General features: G+C 48.4%; 1 long non-coding RNA gene across 1 annotated transcript in view; it reads right to left on the bottom strand.

Annotated features, from left to right (window-relative positions):
• Positions 1–2,376: 2,376 nt before the first annotated feature.
• Gm31829 overlaps positions 2,377–19,549 on the bottom strand; it is a 46,363-nt gene continuing 29,190 nt past the window's right edge. Inside the window, exon 3 of the long non-coding RNA XR_872956.2 lies at positions 2,377–4,742. This is a non-coding gene — a long non-coding RNA (predicted gene, 31829). The remainder of the gene's footprint in view (positions 4,743–19,549) is intronic.

A 19,549-nucleotide genomic window follows, 5' to 3' on the forward strand; every position in this document is an offset into this window, starting at 1 on the left:
CTTTGGGGTTGCGAATGCTCAAGTATGGACCTCTTTCTGCCACCTGCTGATCTGGATGGCTACCTCTCCAGAGCCATGTCTGCCAAAGTGCCACCGTGCTTCCCACCGTCATGGTAATGGGCTAAGCCTCTGAAAACCGTAAGCCAGCCGCAATAAAATGTTGTCCTTCATAGGAGTTGCTGTGGTCACGGTGTCTCTTCCCATGATAGAACATTTACTAAGCGAGAAGCGGGATATATGTGTGTGTTGAACATCTCCTGTAGGCTTATTGTCCAAAGACAGTGCTGAGTCTAGGAGCTGGTTGAAACCAGTCCTGTGGTTTCAGATTTAGGCACAGAGCTGAAAAGGGGATGGTCACTGGGGATATTGAAGAGCTGAATTGACAGTTTATATTATTAGAAATGTGGTTAGCATCAGTCTCCTTCGGAGCTACTGTGAACATTAAATGAGATAGTACAATTTAAAATCCCAACACCATATCTCTTCTCTCTCGCTTATGCCCCCCCCCCTTTCTCTCCCATCTCTCTACTGGAGATTGAATGGAGGTCTTGCATATAGCTACACAAGAACTCCACAGGACTATAAATATAGCTCAGTCATTTATTGATTGATTGATTGATTGATTGATTGATTGAGACAGGGTCCCATTAAGTTGCTCAAGCTGACCTTGAACTCACTCTATAGTTCAACCAGGCCTTGAACTGGTGGCCCTTGCCTCTGCACCACCAGCCGCACGCAGCTTCTTTGCTTTTTCCAGTCTCCTCTTGTGTTATTTTTCCAGCTTCCTCGTGGAGTTTAGAATCATTTTGTCAACAGATTCCCTTTTTAACTTCTGCTAGCCTACACACATTCGAGGCATTGAAAAATAGCTGCAATTTCAGCCTGTCCCCAGCCCTGCAAAACACTGGCTCCATTCGCCAGGAGACACTACCCTTTGCACACACTGAGGTCCCAGGGATGAGACCGCTCTTCTCTGCTGGCTCAGGCCCGGGAGGGATGGATCTCCACTGTGAGCACTTCTCACCCCTCCCCCTGGTGCCCAGGGTTTCTGTGTCCCCTGTGGAACACAGCCTGTGAGATGCTAGCAGCCAGAAGGATGCCCTTACTAATCTCATAACGTGTCAATCAGGACAGTAGCAGCCCCACCATGATGGTGCTGATGTTTGGTCAAGAGCGGGCCAGCCATTTTCTATACTTTCACCGAAGGGATCAATACAGGGCAAGGTCTGTGAAGGGGAACTTTATCCTTCCTAGGAGCTGCCTGGCTGGCTCCCAACAGGGAAGAGCAGCGGGAGAGGGTTGTACTGAGAGGCTAGAACAGTATACCAATCAGACCAAGTTCACGAAGCTCCTGGTGTGGGGACTTGGCCTGGAGGCCATGGCTTGCTGTCCCTGGGGTGTGGGATGTGTGAAGGCACGCTCTGACAGTAGTCACCTTCATAGTGTTGAGAGTATGGATTAGTGGCTTTATGGCTAAGCCTCACCCCCCTCCCTCTCATCCATACAGAGATTTTAGCTGTACGCAGGACATTTAGTAATAAAGACTACATCTCCCAGATGTCTCAGCTCCCTTGAGGCACCTGGGGCTGTGCACCTTAGTCCTGTCTAGTGGGGTGTAGACAGATATGTATCCTGGACTGGCCTTAAATTGGCAGTCTCAAGAAGACTTTCTCTCCCACCAGCTGAGATTACAAACCACTGTTCTTGGTACCTCTTCTCCTTTCCCGCCACTCTACCTCCCTCTTTTCTTCCTCGGTGTTTCTTTCTTTTAGATATCTTTAATCTGTCTTCATCCTTTTAATAAAGATTTAGTTGTGTGTGCACATGTGTGCATGTACATGTATGTGCGCCCATGTGTGCACGTGTGCGTGTGTGTGTGTGTGTGTGTGTGCGCGCGCGCGCATGCGCGCGCGCCTCCTCAGGTGCCTACTCCTATGCACATAATGCAGAGGCCAGTAGGCCACTTTCCACCTGTTCCTTTGAGACAAAGTTCCTCCCTGAGTCTGGGGCTTTCAATTTCTCTCCTAAGAAGGATGTAAGCAAGCTGCAGCAAGTGACCTTCCTGTCTTTGACCTCTTTGGAACTGAGGTTACAGCCAGGGCACTTGGCTTGTGACACTAGAGTTTCTGCCACCCACAGGGGAGCCCAGGTTAGCGAAGGCATGTTTTGTGTTCAGGTTCCAGCAGAATTCAGAGGGTGCTTGCAGTGTGTATACGAAGGCCAGAGGGTGAGCTTTCTGAGAGACAAGGTGTTTTCAAATTGAGAAATGGCCTCTTGGCAGAGCTCAAATGGATGGAGGTGCCAGTTGTTAGGTTTCAAGGGCTCCAGCTGTCCATATATCCAGAAATGAGATCAAACTGGGCTATAAGTGGGTTTCTAGCACATAAATAAAAGCCGGCATTCCTCAGGAATGTCTGCAGAAAGGAGTCACTTCCCTTATGTCTGGCAGAAGGGACATTTCAATTCCGGGGATGGCCTCCAGGCTCACTCAGCCCTTACATGTGTGTGCCAGTTAGACATTTCCAAGACCCCCAGCATTCTGACCCTCACACCCCAGCTTCCTGCTCTCTTCATACCCTCTGCCCGCTCCCCTGGCTACACGCTGGTCTCACGGTTCCCTCTACCTCTTGCTATTCTCCCCCTCTGACGGCAAGCCCTGGCCACCTCCTGCATGCTTTCTTTTCTCCCTGCTCTGGACTCTTCCCACTGCCTCTGGATGCTTTCTCTGTTTTACCTACAACAAAAATCTTTCACTCAACCACACCATGGAGCAGTCTTGTAGGCAGTTTCTTTACTGTGCCCCCTGGTTTACACAGGTAAAACACGGTTGTCAGGCAAGATGAAGTCCCGGGGCTGTAAGACCCTTTTGGAGGACTGAGAAGTTTCTTTGTAGACCTTCCCAGTTAGCCAAGACAGTCTTTCTCATCTCCCTTCTTATCCTCTTCCTCCGCCCTCCCCACATCCTCTCTTCTTTTCTGTTCTTGACAGTGTTTTATGTAGCCCAGGCTAGCCTCAAACATTCTGCACAGCCAAGGAGACCTTAAACTTCAGGTCCTCCTTCCTCTGCCTCCCAAGTGCTGGGGTGGCAGGCATAATCCTCTATGCCCATTTTGTGCAATGCCAGCGATTTAACGCAGGTCCTTGTGAATTCTAGGCAAGTGCTCCACCAGTGGAGCTCTCTCCCAGCCCTTGGATAAGAGGACATTTTTTTATTTGTTTATTTTTGGTTTTTCAAGACAGGGTTTCTCTGTGTAGCCCTGGCAGTCCTGGAACTCTGTAGACCAGGCTGGCCTCGAACTCAGAAACCCACCTGCCTCTGCCTGCTGAGTGCTAGGATTAAAGGCGTGCGCCACCACTACCCAGCAGGTGAGAGGACTTTTAAGGATATTAGGGGCTGTTTTTTATGTGACTTTTGATGGACAATAAGGTCTTTGACAATTAGAAATGCCAGCATATAATTGATGACAGGAAACCTATAGAAATTATAAAGGAAATGAGCCAGCTTAAAATGAAATGGCAGAAATATTTCAAACGCCAGGAGGCCTTCGGACCCGAATGTAGACTAGGTAGAGCAGACTGTCAAGGCTCCTTGACTGCACACCCGGGCCATTGCTTATGGCTGCTGCTTTCCCTTGGCAGATGTAAAGCAATGTTTTTCACCCTACACAGGGCTCCGAGAGACCAAGGCTTGATTCCACCCCAGCCCAGCTCAGTGAACCAGAGAGTTTATTGGGGTTATTAATGTGGGTATGGATAGGCTCAGAACCCATGGAGAAGGTCTCACCGTGGCTGCACCACCAGAGCACTGATCAGGTTGATTTCTACTTCATATGTACTCTAACACACATACATGCACACATACCCACACACATACATGCACATACACACTCATACACACCACACACTCTCATACACATACACGTATTCACAAACATACATGCACAGACTCACACACATGCACACACACACACATGTACACACACATATGCAAGTATTTACATGCACACACACACACACATTCCGACCCAGGCCAGATGAAGCTGGAAGGTGATGGTGGGCGGAGTGTCAGAAGAGTTCCCTCCTTCTAAGAGAGAGCACTAGCAGACTGTTACTACAACCACAGATCTAGCTAGCACTGAAATGTCTCGTTGTAGGTCCAGCACAGGAATCTTTGCTGCACAATGCTGATGTTCATGTTTTGTCTGGGGAAACAGCTGTGCCACAACCCTTCCGGTAAAGGAAAGGCGGCAGAGAGAGCAGAGCCAAGAGCCCAAGCGGTCGGGAAGCCATCTTGAGATGCAGGGCTGGCTTTAATGGTGCCTCTCATTACTGTGACCATATAGTCAACAAAAAGCAAGTCAAGGGAAGGAGGGTTTACTTTGGCTCCCAGTTTCAGGGTGTAGCATCCATTGTTGTAGGGAAAGCATGGTGACAAGAGTCACAGGTGACCGGCCACACTGCACCCCAGTCAGGAAGCAAAGGGCGATGAATGCTATGCTTAGCTGTCTTCTTTACAGTTCATCCTCAGGACCACAGCCCAAGAGATGGCGCCACTCACGTCTTCTGTCCTCAGTTAAACCTCTCTGGAAACACGCACCCAGGCGTGTGTCCCCTGGATGATTGCAGGTCCTGTGAAGCTGAGAAGCAGACACATAGCCCATGCCTCCTGTCCTGTCTCTCCTCTCTGTGTCACTGCTTGACTGGAGAGTGACTTTGTCTTCTGTGGACATCTTGCCATCATCCTGGGGAAAATGAGAAGAGATGTCAGTGTCAGAGACGCTGTAGCTGAGGAATCGTGTCTGGGAGCCCTCGCCCGTGGCGTGGTCCCAATTTATGTGATGAGATCCTGGACCTCGTCCATAAGCTTGAAGCCATAGTGACTTTAAGTTTGGATGTTTTAGGAGGGGCTGAGTAAATTTTGCACATGAAAGGACTATAAATTGCTGTGGTTGGAGGGTGGCTGTGTTAAGTCTCCAGAGGTGGTGGCTGGGCTGGGCTGACTAAGATGGCTCACTTAGTTTAGTGCATGTTGTGCAAACATGGGGACCTGAGTTCTATCCCCAAAGCCAAATGTGGGGGCTGGAGAGATGGCTCAGCGGTTAAGAGCACTGGCTCATCTTCCAGAGGTCCTGAGTTCAATTCCCAGCAACCACCAGTGACTCACAATCATCTGTAATGGGATCTGATGCCCTCTTCTGGTGTGTCTGAAGACAGCTACAGTGTACTCACATATATAAAATAAATAAATATTTGGGGGCTGGAGAGATTGCTCAGCGGTTAAGAGCACTGACTGCTCTTCCAAAGGTCCTGAGTTCAATTCCCAGCAACCACATGGTGGCTCACAGATCTAATGCCCTCTTTTTGTGTGTCTGAAGACAGCTACAGTGTACTCATACACATAAAATCAATCAATCAATTAATCTTTTAAAAGCCAGATGTGGTGGCATGCTATTGTAATTCCATTTCTGGGGAGTCAGAGAGTCATGAATCCCTAGGGCTCACTGGCTTAGCCAACCTGGTATACAAAGCAAACTCCAAGTTACTCACAGACCATCTCTCAATAAACAAGTGGACATTGTCTGAGGAATAACACCTGAGGTTGCCCTTTGGCCTGTATTATATACATACGCATACATGTACACCTGCATACACACATGCCACCGACCCCACATGGTCCTCATTGATTGTGTATATATATATATATATATATATATATATATATATACACACACACACACACACACACTACTTTCCCATGCAGAAATGGCATCTGCTTTTCTGACTCCTGAATGCCAGCTTGTTCTTTGAGCAACAGAGAGCAGAGGAGTTGGGTAAGACTAGACCACAGGAGGCCTTCCAGCTGCTGCCTGGGTCTCCTGGAAAGCTTTCTCATGGCACAGTCCTTTCAGAAACCCAGCTGCTGAGGCTGAGACAGACTGAAACCACAGAAAAGTCACACAGAGGTATTTGGCTGCCAACTCCAGCTGAGCTCCCAGCTGACAACCACTTGCAGCTCAGAGTGCGGCCGTCTTCCACTCCTAGCCTTGATGAGTCTTTGATGGGCTGGATCCTAGCTGCCATATGTCTGAAAGCACACAAGAGAGTCTGAGCAAGAACTCCTGGCTGAGGTTGGTCAACCCCTGTGTTATCTACTTTTCTGAGTGCTGTAACAACATAGCTGCAGAAGCACGTAGAGGAAGAGAAGGTTTATTTGGGCTCACAGTTTTCAGCGCACAGTCTCTGTGGTAGGGGAAGCGTGGGGATGGCAACAGGAACTTGTGGCATGACTTTTTCACGTGTTGGAAGACCAGGATGCTGAAGGCTTAGGGTTGAGGCAAAGCCAGGCTCTAAGATTCGAGGTGCATGCTGGGTAAGGTTGTCTGGAATGGTCCCTGTTCTTCTCATTAGACCATTGTTCTTTGCTTGGGGTTGCTCCCCTGTCCTCTGGGAAGTCTCCCTCCTGCAGGGTGCTGCCCTCCAGTCCACCCGCCCCATGCTTTCTACTCCTGACGTCTGCCTGGCATTCCCCTCTTTTCTTAAGTTAGCGGATGTAGCCATGTCTGATCCCCACAGGGAGCCAGGCTTTACAGAAATCAGGGCCCCGAACTCCTTGCCTTAAGTCGGAAGTTCTGGAATGTATTTTTGTATTCTGAGCATTTCCCCAGTAATTTGAAGGGCGGGGAACTAGAACCTTCGGCCGGAGATGCTCTGAGCTTCAAGGCTTTGGAAATGGCCTTTCAAACCCCAACCAACCTTCATAATCGGGGCAGAGGTGTGAACTCTGGAGAGATGAGGACTCGGCTTCAGACAGGACTTTGGCTTTTCTGAGCTGCTCTCTCTGGGGCTGAAGATCGTGAATGCTCGTTGTTTGAAGTTTCTCTGCAGGCTCTGGGGAGTTCACCCTTACTCCCAGGGCCATGACTATCACAAGCATTCCCAAGAATAATCTTTTGTAAACGGCAGTCAAAGCATCTCCATTTTTCCCTCTGCACATTTACTTCCTTCTAGCCTTTTGCTCCAGGGGACCCAGAAGGCTTAGTGCCCAAGGCAGAGAGGCAGAGGAAGCCCTGGCTTTGAAAGCTTAGAGGAGTTTGTGAGGATTGAGACTCCTCTGTCTATTTCCTTAACAAATCATGGCTAAAAGCCTGGAGGCTCCTAAGTATCCTGGTGGGCAGTGCGGGAGAGGACAGGCCACCAGGGTGATGGGGGTCAGGGAGTGGGAATCTGAGAAGGAAAAGAGAGAAAGCATCAGGGTCTGAGAACTGGAGAAAGGAGGAAGGCCAAGAGGTCCATCAGGGACCTCACTCCTATGTTCTGAGTTTTCTTCTGCCGCCAAGGTTGGCAGAGGGCAGTAGGGGTTCAAGGCTATTAAGAAAGCAAATATGGCTGTTGAGTCTTCCCTTGGAGCCTCTGGGAGGCCCAGCCAAGGAGACCTTGGATGTTAGCTTTCTCTGGAGTAGTGTAGAGATGGCACGAACTCCACCATCCTTGTCCTGGGCAGGATGAAGTCACCTATTGGGACGCACATGGCAGCCAGGGGCAGCCAAATGCAAGGACATGAATTAGACCGCTGGTCCCTTGTCTATCGGGCATTTTGTTTCAGCAGCACATAGCAGCATGTTCCCAAGGTGTCGCCACCTCAGGAACCAGAACAGCTAGGGAGCCGTCTCCTCTGTTCTTATCATCTGCCAGCCACTACCAGGGGCTCTCTGAGGAGTCTTCAGTGGTCTTTGCCACTAACCACCCCTGTCACTCCATGTGACCTTGACGATGTGAACACGGTCCTTCCGGGATGGAGGCTAGACAGGAACTCCCCAGAACTTAACTAACTCCTACTTGTGGTCCCGAATAGAACTTTAAAGACCATTTTTATCTGGCCATGGTGGTATAGCCCTGTAATTTCAACATCCAGGAAGTGGAGGCAGGAGGATTATGAGTTACAAAAATAGCTTAATGTATATATAGAGAAATCATGTCTCAGAAACAAACAAACAAAACCAAAAATCCTCTTGAACGTGTAGACTTGCTGGAGGTTAAAGGACAGAGAACTGGAATGTCCAGAAAGCCTGTTCCTTGGGCTGTGTTCAGGCCTAGTCATTTTCAAGTGTGAGGACATAAGTTTGGACCTCCCCCGCCCCAACCCATGTAAAAGCCAGGCACAGCCCCATGCCTTTGATCCCATCCTTTTCTGCCAGGCTCTTGTCTGGTTCTTCCGGGCCCAGAGCTGTTTCTTCCTGCACAGAGTCCCTCACTAGCTTCTGGAGACTGGCCTCCAGCAGATGCTCTAGCCCCACCCACAAAATGGAATTTGTCTCTCAACCCCCAGGAACCCATTTATAGTTCCCAAGTCTAGGAATTTGATCAACCCCAATTTTATACACTGGGTAATTTAAAATCAGATTGAACAAAAAGTTACTTTTCTGCCATGACAGGGGCGACTCTGCTCAGAGCCTGAGTTAGGCCAAGGCCAGAGCTATGAACTTGATCTGAAGCATCTATACCTGTTTTTGGCTCTTAGGTACCCTGGGAACAGGGGACAGTCCATGTTAGATTCCAGCCAACAAGCTCAGGTGTGGCTTCACTCCAGAGGAACAAGGACAGTGTCCCATGGACAAGGCCTGCCCTATTCTAGAATGCAAACTCCTCTTTAGAACTTTAAGGCTCCCAACCACCCCTGGTGGCTTCATGTACTCCAAGCTGGTGCCAAGTTTCCTACACACTTGGGAGTGATCTTGAATTTCTAATCTTGCTTCAACCTCCCTAGGACTGGGATTTCAGGGTGTGCCACCACACCCAGCGATGGGGATAGAACAGGCTAGCCAGGCACTACCAGCAGAGCTGTATCTCCGACCCTACTTTCAAATTTTGAAACGCTAGGAATTCCCTCAGTAGAAACTTTTCAGAACCAGCTGACCCAGCACCGCTTTGCATCTATGGGGTAGCGGGCGTGTCAGGCCTGTGCAGGGACCGTCGAGGACCCCAGTGGATCTGGTTTTGTTCTGGCATGGTCTGCCGCTTGGCGCTTTCTGATCTTTCTCATCGATGCTTCCAGCTCATCTACTCCTGTCTCATCAGTGCTAGTTTACAGATCACACAGCCCCAGAACACAGACGCCTTGAGTCACAGATTGTTTCCTTTGTCTTCTCTCTGCCTTTTCTCATTTCCCACCTACCCCAAAGGGTTTTACAATTCCATTGTGGCAAGTGGGTGGGTAAGTGAAGGGGCGAGCGCGCATGCGCGCACGCACCGGCTAACCTACCGTCCAATCTCAAGGGTCACTTGTGTGCTGGGCTGCAGGATTGATTCCAGGGTACACGAGTAAACAGGTCATGCTCACCTTGCAGAGAGCTATACCCCCATTTTCTCTGAGGTGGAGGACAAGGTCTAGCTTCTGCTACCCCAGCTAAGGTCATTGGGATGGAATCGGGACCCATTAGCATTCCGCCCAGAATCTGCAGCGGGGAAGCTGGCTGCAGGGCATTTAAAATGTGTTGCAGGCAGGACTCGCTGGCCTCCCTCCTGAGGCAATCTAAATGTTAGTAGATTGAAATCCTCAACCACTCCAGTCTGCTAACAAGAGGAGTAAATCACCTTTGAGAAACCAATTATACCGCTGTAATAGCATCCTGCTCACGCGGCTGTATGCCAAATAAACCCCAATGCAGCCCCACAGGGCTCACACCATCCACTCTGATGTCAATCACACAAGTCACAGCGCCCCCAACAGGCAGAGCCGGGTTCAGGCTCCAGACAGGCGGCTGAGTAAGAAGCCGGGCAGGATTGTGCAATCTTAATGGTTCTGCTCTTTTTCACACACTGCCCTCGTCCATCCAGATTACCCGCCTCTGTGTGTGTGTGTGTGTGTGTGTGTGTGTGTGTGTGTGTGTGTGTGTGTATACACTGTAGTCTTCCCGATTGGTACAATCCTGGTCCCATTGCCTCTCTGATGGCTCCAACGGACCTGTGTGGTCTGGTCACAGGGCCTTTTTAGAAACAATAATTTTTATTTCATTTTACATAAGTATGGGTGTTTTTCTTGCATGTGTGCCTGGCGGCTGGAGCGGGTGTCGCATCCCCTGGAACTGGGGTTACAGATACTTCTGTGTAACAGAAGCTAACATAACAGATGCTATGTGGGTGCTGGAAGTTGATCTCAGATCTTCTGGAAGAGCAAGGCTCTTAACTGCAGAGGCAGACATCTTTCTAGCTGTCTCCATCTCTGCTCCAGGTGATATTTAAGCTTGTTGTAGATAGCCTTATTTTCACACACACTTTCCCCCAGGGGCAGGAAAGCTCTACCCAGCCTCCCTGACTGTTTATTCACTCCCGAAGGGAGAGAGAAAGCAGCTTCAGGGATTGGTCAATGCCCCCCAACCCAAGGCTGTGCAGTCAGCAATCTCCTCCTGCCTGTCTGGAGCCACAGGGTCCTGTCTCTGTCCTCTGCCATGCAAGTGTCAAGCACTGGACAGCACTGTGACTTCTGAAGAAAGTGTGCATGCCACAGCAGCTGCGCTTTTGAGACTTGTCCTTTGCAAAGCTGTCTCCCTTCCTTAGCTCCTTAATACTGTTGTGATCCACAACCCCGGAGCATCTTGTGACCCTCACAAAGCAGCGTCAGAATGTGTGGTGACCACCCTTAGTCCTCAGTCTGTGCAATGACCAACACAAATGACATCAACTTCCGTGAAGTCTAACTTGGTGAAAAGTGACACCTTTCTCCTGTTTGCCTGACCTCTTGTGGCAGAGTTGCCCCTAGTACCCAGAGCTCAGACCTGTGTCATTTCTCTCCCCAGGACTCTCCTGGTGAATCCAGACTCAGAGCTGGAACCAGCCACAGGAGCTGAAGGTCAGTTGTGCTGTTAGGCCAGAGTGAGGGAAAAGGGGACACCACTGAGCACATAGGTTTCTGCTCATCGTCTCTTACACTCTCTTCCCTCTTTATAAACCTGACTTCCCCAAGATAGATCTTTGGGGGTAGTGGTACTAGTTGCTTTCCTGCGGCTGTCATAAAACCTCATGACCAAGGCAACTTACAGACGGAAGGTCTTATCTGGGCTAGTGGCTTTAGAATGGGGAACAGTCCATCATTGGGTGTGTGTGTGGGGGGGGTGGTCATGGCAGGAAGTGGCAGGCACGGCAGGAGGACAGGAAATGGAGAGCTCGGCATCTTCAAACTTAAGTATGGAACAGAGAGAGCAGACCGGAAGTAGACGAGGCTCTTTCCTCTCAAAGTCCATCTCCTAGTAACATGTTTCCTCCAGCAAGGCCACGCCTTCTAAACCTCTCCAAACAGTGCCACCAGCTGGGGACTAAGCATCCAAATACTGGAGCCTGTGAGGGACATTTATCATGTAAAGGCCCCTGGTTTGAGAACCAGGATTTGGATAGGCCTGCCACCGTCGCAGGGGCCTAGCCTTGAATAAACCTGGTTCCTCCTTCCAGTGCTCATCTCCGGAGACCTGGCTTTCGAGTGATGAGAGAGGGGACAAACGGGACAAAGCTCCGTCCCTGTGACAGACTCACTACTCATCCTCAACCTGCTCCCCACCATACTGTGGTGTCTGAGGTCTCAGGGATGTCTCTTTGCCTTAGCTGACCTACCCAGTGTTTCCATCACTTTATTTTAAAGGCACCATAATTTATGAGTTCCCTTGTTTGGCTTCTATAAGAACATTAAGCTGTCACTGCATTGGACATAGAATTTGGAGTCACCTGACTCTGTGCCCCTGGACCATGGTCCCTCATATTTAGCTCCAGAATAAGTCATCACACCTCACCTTTGAGATAAAAGATATTTTTGTGTCTGTAGTAGGGAGTCTGCCTTTTCTCTCCAAAGCTGAAAGCGCTCATGAGGTCACTTTTGCCTCTCTGATGGAAGGCCAGAGGAGAGGGTATATGTCACCCTTTGAGGCAGTCTGCTCTGTGACAAGCTTTGGCTGTGGCTTCTAGCCCAGCTCCTTCGTGCCTTCTGTAGGTCCTGATAAATCTCAGCTCACACCAGGCCTTTATAATGGCCTTTTTCAACGTAACCTTTAGCAAATATTTATTGATTACCCAAGGATTGTGGTGGCGTAAATGCCACATTCAGGTTCCAGCGTCTGACCTTTCTACACATTCTCTCTGTACCAACCTGGGGCCTCGGTCTGTGCCAGGTGATGTGGTTGCAAGGAACAGCAGGCTCCAGGTTCCCCCTGACTGGGAGTTCCCTGAAGACCAGGATGGTTTGTTTTCTGTTGCTGTGATAAAAACACCATGACCAAAAGCAACTTGGGGAGGAAAGGGTTAATCTGGCCCACTCATCCTGATCACAGTCCATCACTGAGGGAAGTCTGGGCAGGAGCAGAAGCAGGAGCCTGGAGGCAGGGACCGAGGCAGAGGGCATGGAGGGGCACAGCTTTTTGTGGCATGCTCAGTTTGCTTTCTTATACAACCTGGCATTGCCTGTCCAGGCATGGCGCCCCCACAGTCAGATGGGTCGTCTCACATCAATCATGCGTGAACTTGTACACAAGCCATTTTGCCGACTGCGGTTCTGCTTTCCCAGAGGACTCCAGCTTGTGTCAAGCTGGCAGAAGACTAAGCAGTGCAGAAGGTCATGTCTGCCGCCACCGGCTGACTTTCCAGCAGGGCCCAGTTCAACTCAGCTTTTCCCGTTAGGCGTCCTACCACCTTGCTGTTGGCACACAGCTGATGGCTGACCCACCTTCCCCCTTTACAGTCAAGTGTGTAATTTTCAACTGTGTGGAAGAAGGAGGGAGACTCCGTGCTGAATACAAGAAACCCAACTCACTTTATTGAATATGAAGCTCTAGTCCCAGGGACCCTACCGTTTATTTGTCTGCAAACGAGAGCTTAGCAAGAAGTTTGAAGAAAAACACAGGGCATTCAGCTCCAGGTCAAGTGGATGAATTACCGAAAGAACTTAGGAACACCGTGGTGCAGGGTGGAGAGTAAGAGAGAGACAGACTAAGAGAGTGCAAGAAAGAGAGGGTGTGTGTGTGTGTGTGTGTGTGTGTGTGTGTGTGAGAGAGAGAGAGAGAGAGAGAGCAAGAGAGGGAGCAAGAGAGAGAGTACCACATTGCAGACACGTCTTCCTTCTTTGACTTCCCCCTTTACTGGTTTCTCCTCTCCACACTCTCAGACCCTTTCTCCCTCTGTGCACGCTCCTCTTTTCTTGACTTCCATTGCCAAAGGCCGGGTCCCCGCTCTCCACTGAATCTGTCCTGTCCCACTATCTATCCATCCATGGTTCCATATGAGCCTTAGGCACGGATGCCCAGTGGCACCGACAGCAGCTGTTCATTGAGCACAATACCTCCACCTTCCACAGAACTTTCTGCCCCCAGTGCGACCTCGCGGCCCGACTTTGTCAGCTTTCAAAGCGGAGACTTCAGTTCTGTGGCGATTGCCAACTGATCATCTCCCTACCCTGCCGTTCAATACTTCCTTGGCTAGCGCGTGGCTGGAAGGCTGCCTAATGGCAATTTTATAGCTCGGTGGTGTGCCGCTTCATTAAACCCCAGTGACGGTCACATGCCTTGCTCTATCTACCCATGGTGGGGACACCTCACTGATCAGTCAGGAGGGGGTGATGGCACCATTGCCAAGTCAACAGAGAGATCTTCGGAGTCAGAAGGAGACATCATGACTCCGCGCGACTCTGCTGACAACAGAACCAAGGTTGCCGTTTGAGGTTGGGCCTCTGAACACTGCAGCCAGGGGCCACACCTGGATGTGCTTTGTCTATGAAATGCATATGGGAGCTTAACGATCTGAATAAAAAAGAAAAAAAACAGAGGGAACATGTGTGACTCATCAGTGTTCTTAGAAGAGGGATGGCTTGGGAAATGGTATTTGGAACGTGTTAAATTAAACATGTATTTGTGTGCACTTCTTGGTTTTTGTACAGGGGATGGGGGCGGGATGTGGGTGCTAGCAAACCCATAAGGCATGTGGTGTTTTCTGTTTATACCACACAGTGCTTCTTTAAGATCTTCCAGAGAGTCGGTAGCAGCAGAATGAACGAATGTGGTTACATGTGTGAGTGTATGCGTGTGTCTGGTTAGTGTGTGCATGGCAGTCTATGTGGAAAGTGAGGTAAATATGTGAATGTGTGCAGATGACTGTGTGTGTATGTATATATGGACTCATATGTAAGGATGTGTGTGTGTGCATATGTGTGTGCACATATATACATATATATCAGTATGTATATTCATATGTGTATATGAGCATGTATATAAATGGATGATGTGTGTGGTGTGTGCATGCATGTATATATGTAGGAATGTGCATATATATGTAAGTACATTGGGATTAACATACACACATGTATATGGGGTCTCCTGGTAAGCTTCAGCTATAAATTGACACAGCCCAGAGCTATGGGAAAGAGTCTCATGTGAAGGATGACCTAGCTCAGATTGGTCTATAGGCATGTCTATGAGCATTTCCTTAATTGCTAACTGATACAGGAGGGTCCAGGCCATTGTGGGTGTTGTGTCCCTAGGACAGCAGACCTGGGTTATATAAAGGAAAGCCAACTGAGCAAGCCAGTAAGCAGACTTCTTCTATGGTTTCTGCTCCAGTTTCTTTGTGAGCTCCTAGCCTGACTTCCCTCAGCCAAACAAACCCCTTCCCTCCCTAAGTTGCTTCTGATCAGAATGTTTTATTGAACCAACAGAAAGCAAATTGGAATGGGGGTCAGGTGGGGGATGACAAAGTTGCTCTTCAGAAAGCCACAGTCAGCAATTCTGATCAAGGCCCAAGCTGTATTTACATCACTGTTCTGTGCCGTGGCACCACTATATGATGTACACAGGAAAACACCACGTCAGAGCTACCATGCTGACTCACAGGCACAGAGCAGCTCAGTAACTTACAATGACCTCCCACAGGAAGTACAGGGGACAGGAAGCAACCAAGCACCAAGCGGCTGTCTCTAAAGAGCCAGGAACACCTCAAAGACCTTCTAGGGAACCTTTCTCCACAGTCCTATGCAGAGCCTGGGAGCATTGCAAGAGGCTGTTGCAAAACAACTTCCACGTTGCTTCGACCTTGACACCAGATGGAAGCACATCCTATACTCCAACCATGTGCCTATCTAAGTCCTATTACCCAGCCATGTGCCTATCTAAATCCTATCACTGCAGGGCCAGAGCTCACACATGGTCTCTAAACACAAGGACTAAAGGAAACCACTGTTACTATTTGTCTTAGTTGGGGTTTTACTTCTGCGGACAGACACCATGACCAAGGCTACTCTTATAAGGACAACATTTAATTGGATCTGGCTTACAGGTTCAGAGGTTCAGTCCATTGTCATCATGATGGCAGCATCCAGGCAGGTATGGTGCAGGAGGAGCTGAGAGTTCTCCATCTTCATGTGAAGGATGCTAGCAGAATACTGGCTTCCAGGCAGCTAGGATGAGGGTATTAAAGCCCATGCCCACAGTGACACACCTACTCCAACAGAGCCACACCTTCTAATAGTGCCACTCCCTGGGCCAAGCATATACACATCACACTATTGGATTTTTGTTCTCCATATATGAAATACTCATTTGTTTTCTCTCAGAGCTGGGGATATACCAGGCAAGGGCTCTACGGCTAGGTACAATAGCTCAAACACTTGCTCGTTGAATAAATCTCTGGTTATACATGACCTGGATGCCGGTTCTGGCTCAGCAGCCGTGTGCCCCATGGCTGGGTGTGCCACAGATGCACCAGGCCATGGCCCGACTGTGCCATGAGGAGCAGGTGAAGTGGAACTTGTACAAAGCTGACCACAGAATGGACGATCAATATGGGGTCGCTTCTCCCTGTTCTTCCTGTCCTCTATGGTCAGCCTCTGTTCCAAGCTTTCCAACTACACAGGTGAAATCATGCCTTCCCAGGTGATTTCCTAGACAGCCCTACATACGTGACAAGCAAGCCACCTCGGACTGTGAGAGCCATGACTTTGTCACTCCTGCTGCCCGTCAGTCCGCACAAAGCTCTTCACGTCTGCTGTCCTGTTTGGCCTTTACAACTGGAAGAGGTGTCTATCCAGGAACCATGCCTTAGGTTGCATTGTTTATTTACTGTATTGGTTAGCTACCGCCGTGTAACAAGTTAGCCACCAAATATAGTGGCTTTAAACAGCAAGAAACACTTTAAGTACCACTCACAGTTTTGGGGGTCAGAAATTTATAAGTGCTTGGTGATTTCTTAGGAGGTTGCTATAGTTACCTGAATGCTTGCCTGGTAGTGAACACGTAGGACTAGATAATCATGTCTGTACATTAGTGCAAATCTTGGCCTCTCTTTACACGAGTGTATTAGTCGCTTTTCTCACTGGCCAGTGTGGCAGAGAGTGAGAGAAAGGAAGGACAGCTCCCAGGGGTTCATCTTAGAGGCAGAGGATGGAGCCCACTGAAGAGTATGAGGGAAGACTGTCTTGATTTCCCTCATGTCAGAACGGGTCTTGGAAGTGTAAGCTCACTAAGCCCCTCCCCCTCTAAGCAGCCTTGGTCACAGTGTTTTTTACAGCAACAGGAAGGAAACGGGAACAATTTAACTCCACAAAAAAAACTCTACAAATACACTCCACAGCCACTGCGCTGCTGCTCAGTTTCACAGTCCTTGAGGTTCCTATCTTCCCAGGTCCTGGTCAACACGTTTTTCTTTTCTTTGTAGTAGCCATCCAGGCCTGCCCACAACTTGCCTGAAAGCACACCCAATAGCGGTAAACTTCACCCCATACCCTGCGCTCCATTTCTGGCCCCACAACTCTGACTGTTTTCTGGAGTGCTACCAGACACAGGCACATCAGGTAAGCCCCCAGACCCCTACCTGCCAATTCCCCCAAAAGCACCCCCAACAGCAGCAAACTGCACCCCATACCCTGCGCTCCATTTTCTACCCCACAACTCTCTGCATTCCCAGAGGCCTGCAGTCATCAAGGACAACTAGGCCCTAGCCAGCCATATTCCCATAAACACACCCACTAAGCTCCAATTTCCAACCTACCACCTGGCTTGTTTTCCTGAGGCACCAGGGACCCCAGAGGTAAAGGTCACACTCAGGGGCCATGCAGGCTACAACAGAGGAGATCTGGACCTGAACACTAGCTAGTCACTAGAACTCCAGGCCACTCGGGCCAGTAGACAGAGAGGAAACAGAAACCCAGGGGGAAAAAAAATCCAAAGACCACACACCCAACAAAGATAAACTCGGAAATCTGCATCTAAACCTATAACAACTGCAAAACTCAGATGCAAAGGCCAGTGTAAAAACACAACAGCCAGGGCAATATGGGGCCATCAGAGCCCTGCTATCCTACTGCAGCAAGCCCCGTATATCCTGACAGATCTGAAGCACAAGAAAATGACCTTAAACGCAGTCTTATGAAGAGTAGAGGCCTTTAAAGAGGAAATGAATAAATCCCTTGGAGAGATACAGAAATAAAATCAAACAGGTGAAGGAATTGAATGAAACTGTTCACTACCCGAAAATGGAAATGGAAGCAATAAAGAAAACATCAACTGGGGGAATCCTGGAGATGGAAAACCTTAGGGAAGAGAACATTAACCACAGATGCAAGCATCGCCAACCGAATACAAGAGATGGAAGAGAGATCCTCTGGGGTAGAAGATACAATGGAAGAAATTGATACATCGGTCAACAAAGTGCAAAACCTAAAAAGTAGTTCCTGACCCAAAACATCCAGGAAATCTGGGACACTGTGGGAAGACCCAATCTAAGAATAATAGGAATAGAAGAAGACTCCCAGCTAAAAGGTCCAGGGAATATTTTCAACAAAAACATAGAAGAAAATTTCCCCTAACCTAAATAAAGAGAAATATAGAAGAAGCTTACAGAGCACCAAATAGATTGGACCACACCCACCACATAATAATCAAAACACTGAATGTACACAGCAACAACAACAGCAGCAACAACAAAAAGAATATTAAAAGCCCCAGGAGAAAAGGCCAAGCAACATATAAAGACAGACCTATCAGAATTACACCTAGCTTCTCAATAGAGACTCTAAAAGCCCAGAAAGGTCTGGGAAGATGTTTTGCAGACCCTAAGAGACCACAGATGTCAGCCCAGACTACTAAACGACTAAACCCAGTAAAACTTTCAATCACCATAAATGGAGAAAAGAAGATATTCTATGACAAAACCAACCTTAGACAATATCTATGCACAAATCCAGCCCTACAGAAGATACTAGGAAGGAAAACTCTGACACAAGGAGGGTAACTACACCCAAGAAAACACAGGAAATAAATAATTCCACACCAGCAAAACCAAAAGATGGGAGGCACACACACACACACACACACACACACATACACACACTACTACTACTACTACTACTACTACTACTACCACCACCACCACCACCACCACCACCACCACCACCACCACCACCATTAAAATAACAGGAAATAACAATTACTGCTCAGTACTATCTCTCAACATCAATGGTCTCAAACCCCACCCCCACCCCCTGCCAAAAGAAACAGGCTAATAGACTGGATGCAAAAACAGGATCCATCATCCTGCTGCATACAAGAAGCACACCTCAGTACCAAAGATAGACATTTCCTCAAAGTAAAGGGCTGAAAGATTTTCCAAGCAAATGGGTCCAAGAGGCAAGCTGGAGTAGCCATTCTAAAGTCTAATAAAATAGACTTTCAACCAAAATTAATCAAAAGTGAAACCTCCAGTAGCCATCTGGATAGGCAGGGAGTGGTCTCTCTTTATAGCTTTGACCTGAGTTTTCCAAACTGTTACAGAGGCTGAGATGGTTTTTCTTTTTTGGTTCCTTCCCTGTGTTATTATTTTTTGTTTGTTTGTTTTGTTTTTGGAGATAGGGTTTCTCTGTGTAGCCCTGGCTGACCTGGAACTCACTTTGTAGACCAGGCTGACCTCGAACTCAGAAATCCACCTGCCTCTGCCTCCCGAGTGCTGGGATTAAAGGTGTGTGCCACCACGTCCGGCCCTTGTGTTATTCTTGAAATAGAGAAAAAAAATAAATCAACATTTTCAAATCATTTGCTATCTATCTATCTATCTATCTATCTATCTATCTATCTATCTATGTATCTATCTATCATCTTCTCTCTATCTGCTTGACTTTGAGACAGGGTCTCCTGTAGCCCAGGCTGGTCTCCAACTCCTTATCTTCCTGTCCCCAGTTCTCGAGTGCTGCAGTTATAGCATATGCAACCATACCCAGCTAATTTTGCTCATTTTTCTTCTCAGTAATCCGCCTTTCTGCTGTTGTTAAACTTTCTGCATTCTTAAACGACTAAAAACCAAAAGACAAATGATACTTTTATACTTCGTGAGCTGGGAAAATTGTCTACCAATTCAAATCTCAATGTGTAAATGAAACTTTATCAGAGCACAGCTACAGTCGTCCATTTGTATTTCAGCTTTGCATTGCAACGCCAGATTTGAGCAGTTGAAACAGACACCAGGTGTTCTGCAAAGCTCGGAGCTCCTGTTATTTCGTGTTTTATAGAAGAGTTGGATAAAATTAGGGATCTAG

This window comes from Mus musculus, chromosome 12 (assembly GCF_000001635.26).
Source record: "Mus musculus strain C57BL/6J chromosome 12, GRCm38.p6 C57BL/6J".
Classification (NCBI taxonomy): Eukaryota; Metazoa; Chordata; class Mammalia; order Rodentia; family Muridae; genus Mus; species Mus musculus.